A 5,813-nucleotide genomic window follows, 5' to 3' on the forward strand; every position below is an offset into this window, starting at 1 on the left:
GTTCGGATCTTATGGATTCTACACATTTGAACTTAGTTAGGTACTTGAAAAACTTTGGTTCGGGTCTGAATCGGCTTTTTGGGTCCGAGTCAGTTTAGATCTATAATTAAAATACATGTAAACTATATGTAATTTTCGGGTCCGTAGGTTCGAGTATTTAGAATCTAAAAAAATCCTAATATCCAAATTCCATCAAATTTTTGCCTGAATCCACCATATTAATTTTCAATTATATAAATAAAAAAATAAATTTCATTATATTATAATCTGTTTACAGATAAAATCAGTTCACACATTAAACCAAAACAACATTAAACCAAAATTGGTTTAATTGTAAACCAAAAAAAAAAAAACCAAAACTACATTAAACCTAGAACCAACACTCCGTCTCCCCGCCTCTTGCCCTAGAGCTCCACCTCTGCCTCCTCTGTTTGCTTACTCCAGCCGCCACCATTACCGGATCCTCCATCATTGACGCTTCAAACACGCTGTCAGCTATATGCTGTCCTCTTCCATCATTGTAACGGCCCGGTTCCTGGCCCGTAAAATTTCCCAAAGAATATGGGCTTCTCTACGGCCCATTTGGCAAAAACCTAGGGTTTCCCTTCCCCTTTCCTATAAAAAGAGATGCAGCCTCCCTTTTTGCCTCATCACAAATCTGAAGCGAAGCTCTGCAGAGAATTCCCGGAGGCCGAAAACCCTAGCCGTCGAGCTCTCTCCCCTTCTATCCTGCGCCGCCTCTCTCTCTTCTCTCTCTCCCGCGCATCGCTCTCTCTCTCTCTCCTCACTGACACCCTCTCTCTCTCCTCGCCGTCGCACGCTCTCTTTCTCTCTCCCTCTCGCCGGCGCCGTGAAGTGGTGTTGGTGACCAGATCTCAACCTTCTTAAATCCGTGTTTACAGATCCAGATCCAGATCTAGACTAAGGTGGAGTGTCTCGAACCCAACCTTCTTTCATGATTCTGTATACTCCTATATGTTGGAGTTAGGTTTGATTAGACCCTGATTGGGAGTTAGGTTGATAGGACATGGTATTGCTAGGATGATAGATGAATGGATCATGATGCATAAGAACCCTCATACTGATAAATGGGACTCGATGAACTGAATTGAATTGTTGTGGTGATGATTGATTGGTAGTTGATTCTAGTATGTTTGGATGTGTTGTCCCATGTGTTGTTGTGATTGAAGTTAGGATGCTAGAGAGAAATAAATGCTAGTACGATAGACGAGTAATGATTATAAAAGTTATTGAAGTAGAACTTGAATGCGATGTGTATTGTGTGTGACACCGATAGCGGGTGGCGTCTAGTGAATTGAGTCCCAAGTACAAGTATGAATGAAAAAGGAAGGTAAATGAGAATGGGAAGGGATAAGTGAAAATGATAAGGAAGTGAAAGGATAAGTAAAAGTATGAGAGAATGATGTTAAGGTTAAACATGGGTGGGAAAGCATATAGAGGGTCTAAGGAAAGTATGTGGGGTAGTAGTCCACGCTAGGTATCCATAGGAGATGTGGCCAATCCACAAGAATATGGAAGCACCCATAGGAGATGTGGCCAATCCACAAGAATATGGGGTAGAAGCCTAGTTGGGGCTACCCACTGTTGAAAAGGACGAAAAGATGAAAAGGATGTGCATTGTAGGGTTTTTAGCTCATGGTCGGGTAACAGGGAGTTAAAGGTGTCATAGGATCGAGTCGGACTGGTATGATGAGTCGGTTAAGCCTAGGGTTTGACGTGTGTGGAAATGAGTGAGATCATTGTATTGATTGATCACTAGGTTGTTAGAAATGAATGGAAGTGAATGTGGAAAATCAATAGATGACGTTAGGAAATGATAAAATGCATTAACTGATTGTAGTGGCTAGTCAGTCCTAGTTCCCGCATAGAGTAGTATAGAGTGTCAAGCGGGCAGGCTGGGCTAGAACCACTTCACTGAGTAACTTGTTACTCACCCCTCCATTTCCATTTTTCCCTGTGCGCAGGACTGTAAGTAGAAGTATATGGATGTGGGTGTGACGGTATTTCAAAGAAGGTTATGCGCTCGTCTCTCGGGACCAGTAACGGGACACGTAGGGTTGGCTAAATGAGTAGACACGTGTCCATAACGCCTCTTCGATAACCCCGGTCGGACGCCGGGGGATCGGGCTGTTACAATCTCCTTCCCGTATCATCGTCTCATCGTCTTCCTCCGCCTACAGAATCTGACACAGCTCCAACTCCGCTCCCTCCTTAACTCCGGCTCGTTCCGACTCCGGCAAGATATCTCCTGGCATCCAGTCAAAGACAAGGACTTTCTATGAGAACATGACCTATACAGACATAAAACCAATCCATTAAACCTAGACTAATGAATCTAGCAGTGTAGACTAATCCATTAAACATACAAACCCAGCTGGTAACGCCGTCGCCTCCACGGCTGGTAACCTTCAGACTTCAGATGAGGACGAGATCCAGATGGTAACAACGTCTGGTTTAATCTAATCTACGGATTATGAGTTTAGGGTTTGAATCTGTTTGTTGGTTTCATTGTGTAAGAGAGAGAACAAACGGATGGAGAAGAAGAAGCCAAAAAAACTGCGTAGGATGTAAGAGAAGAAACACAATAAGAGTCGATCTTGTCCATTGATTTAATCTAATCCATGGCTAAGATTTACAATCCATACTTCTTCTATTTCAACCAATCAGAAAGAAGGACATAGATCGCAAGAGAATGATTTTGAGCTTTTGGATCAAAATCAATCAAAGGCCCAAAAAAAGCTAATCAAAATTATCTTTTTGTTTATCTATAATTATTTATGTCTAACTTTAAATAATTATATAGAAATTAAGTTATACATTTACAATTATAATAAATAATGATATAAAAATTAACAAAATGATTATATTTCATTTTTATAAGCAATTTTAAGTTAAGTAAAATTAATGATATAAGATTAACAAAATGATTAGTGAGTTTAGAGTTTGGAATATAGTGTTTTGGGTTTAGATTTAGAGTTATGTATATGGTTTTATTTTAAAATAGACTTGGAGTTTAAGTTTAAAATTTTATAAGTTTGAAAAGATTAGATTTATGATTTTGTGTATGGGGGTTAAGTTTGGGGTTTAGGGTATATATATATTTAGGATGTAGATTAAAGAAGCAACATTTTACAGATTAATTTTGGAAATTTTGTTTTGTAATTTTGGTTTGTAATTTTGAAAAATTTATGTTTGATATAAAATTAAGTTTTTATAATCAAAATTTACAGATTAATTTTAAAAATCTGTTAATTAATATCACTATTGTTGATTATTAGTTTATATAGTTGTAGTTAAGTTTAAAGTATATGGTTTGAGGTTTGTGAAATAGAATTGTGGTAAAGATAAATATATGAAAATAAAATTTAAAAAGTTATTGTTTATATAAGGAATAGGTTCTAGTTTAGTAATTATATTTTTTGTAGTGATTAGATTTATGACTTTGAATGTAGGGTTTTAATTTGGGGTTTAGGGTATTATATTTAGGGTATAGTTTTAAGATATAGGTTTTAAATTTGAAGTTATATTATGAAAAGATTGAAGTTTAAAGCTTATGTTTAGGGTTTAAAACCTATATCTTAAAACTACTCCCTAAATATAATACCCTTTTTAAACATGTTTAGGGTTTAGTTTAAAAAAATAAAAATCACAACATACAAATAAACAAAATATATTTTAATAAATCTGAATGTGCTTACAAAATCATAACCGGTTCTAATATTGGTTTACAAAATTATATTTGGTTTTAACATTTCGTTTACTTTTTCATTTTACACTTGCCTTAAACAAAAGTTCATCACTTTTAACCTTGGTTTGATCCAAGTCCATGAACTGAGCTTAAATTATATTCAATAAATTTATAAAAACATATATTTTACATAGAATCTTTTCAAGTCTTACACTCAAGTCTTATACTACCAACATAACTACTCTTGCCAAGTTTTAATATCTTGTCTGGGTAACCCATCGATCTACTAACTTTAGAGAAATGGAAAAAGTTGTCTGCACTTGATTTCACCAGAAGCAGTTCCAAGTATCAAAACCCATAAGTCAAATGCTAAGCGAAGAACCCATTTGGATGGTATTTGTCTCGAAGGGTATGCTCTCGAAGCATCACTCTGCTAGCATTACTGTCATAATCAAGATTTTCATATTCTCGTGGTCTTGAAGACATACTTAAGTCACCCTTTTAAGTTGTTGAGGTCTTGGTTGATAGGTCCAAAACTGAAAGTCAAAACACAACAAGAACATAGCAAAGACAAAAACTTTAGTCAAGTGTTCTTCATGACCAAAACAGACAAGAAACTGAGTAAATACATAAAGTAAACTATAGCCAAGTAAAGACTTAAAATTGTAACATAGAGCATAGAGATGGAAACAAGAACAAGGCAAAAAGACAAACTTTAGCCAAGAACAGAGCAAAGGCAGAGAGACTTTTAACTACTTAGCAGAAACGAAAACTAAGAAAGAAGGGAACAACATTGCAACATCAGCAAAGGTTCTTACACTGGACGCAAAAGAGTCAGGAAGCATTGTGATATCAGTTCAAAGTGCAAGTAAAACAGAGAAGTTAAACATGCCAAGGAGCTATGAAAGTGTGCTGATGAGTCCTCTTCCAACAAACAACAGAACAAGCAAAGAAGCTACTAAGGTAAGAAGAAGAAGCAAAGTGATAATCAAAAGGGAAAGAAGAAGTTTCATGTCAACAGTACTAAAGCTGAAAATGAAGATGAACGTGGACCAGACCGTAACAAGCCGTTATCAAAGTTAAGGTATTAACAAACCTGCAAAAGAGAGAAATCACAACAACACCCCTGAAGCTCGTAACCCAGCATTGAACCTGCAGCGACAACATTGACATCACAGGTTACAAGAGCGAGATCTGACTTCTTCCCCGAAGCTCGTAACCCAGCACAAATACCAGCAGCGTTAAACCCTTTAGCAGCTGTGACTTCACCCCCTATCTAAACAACAAGAACAAAAGATTCAACGTTTCGAACTTTGAAGAGATGCAAAGATAGTAATTATATACCAGACCCTAGCGCGATATGAATTTTTCAGTTTTTAATTATTTATTTCATTAAATGATGTATTTGTAATATTCGTTCATATTATATTCATTAAGTAAATTTTTTTTTTTTGCATCTTAAACTATCTATTTTTTACGAATGTGTGATATCATATAAAAATACATAAAAAATGAGTATATAGAGTTAATTAAATAATTGTATAAACAAAAAATTTTCTTTTGTGTGCGATATCAAATAAATAATGATCCGCCCAGTTAACAAAAATCATGATTTTTTTTATGTGTAATTTTTTTATTTTGATCATTTCCTTGAAACTATATTAAATTTTACATATTTTAATTAGAATATTTTTAATATCTTTACCTTTTTATTTGAAATGCAACTCAATATTTTTTAAAAAAGTATAACAAAATATTTAAAAAATATTTTTAGAATTTGTTTGAAAAATATGAAAATTACATTTTAAATTAAAATTATCCTAAAATATGATAAGTTTTGATGTAAACGAAAACTCAAATTATGTCAAAAATAAGTATATTCAATGATAATAACAATTTAAATTGATTACTTTTAAAAAAATATATATTTACAAAAATATTGTTTGAAAGAAAATTCATTTATCTTCCAAATATAAAATAAAAATATAATAATTAAATAATAAAAAATATAAATAAAAACCATAAATTTAGCAAATGACAACTGAATTATATTATGCTAAAATTTTATTTCTAACAATTTAGCAAATGACAAATGAGTTATGAG

At 34.2% G+C, this 5,813-nt stretch overlaps 1 long non-coding RNA gene across 2 annotated transcripts; it reads right to left on the bottom strand.

The window, feature by feature from the left end:
• Positions 1-216: 216 nt before the first annotated feature.
• Positions 217-5,098, bottom strand: LOC125593212. 2 transcript variants are annotated; one of them, XR_007329164.1, is made up of 2 exons: positions 2,388-5,098; positions 217-2,269 (listed from the first exon to the last, which is right to left on the bottom strand). It is a non-coding gene; the product is annotated as an uncharacterized LOC125593212 (long non-coding RNA). The 2 variants fall into 2 exon arrangements; XR_007329165.1 differs by having other exon boundaries at positions 217-2,312.
• Positions 5,099-5,813: the final 715 nt, after the last annotated feature.

Source organism: Brassica napus, chromosome C9 (assembly GCF_020379485.1).
Source record: "Brassica napus cultivar Da-Ae chromosome C9, Da-Ae, whole genome shotgun sequence".
Taxonomy (NCBI): domain Eukaryota; kingdom Viridiplantae; phylum Streptophyta; class Magnoliopsida; order Brassicales; family Brassicaceae; genus Brassica; species Brassica napus.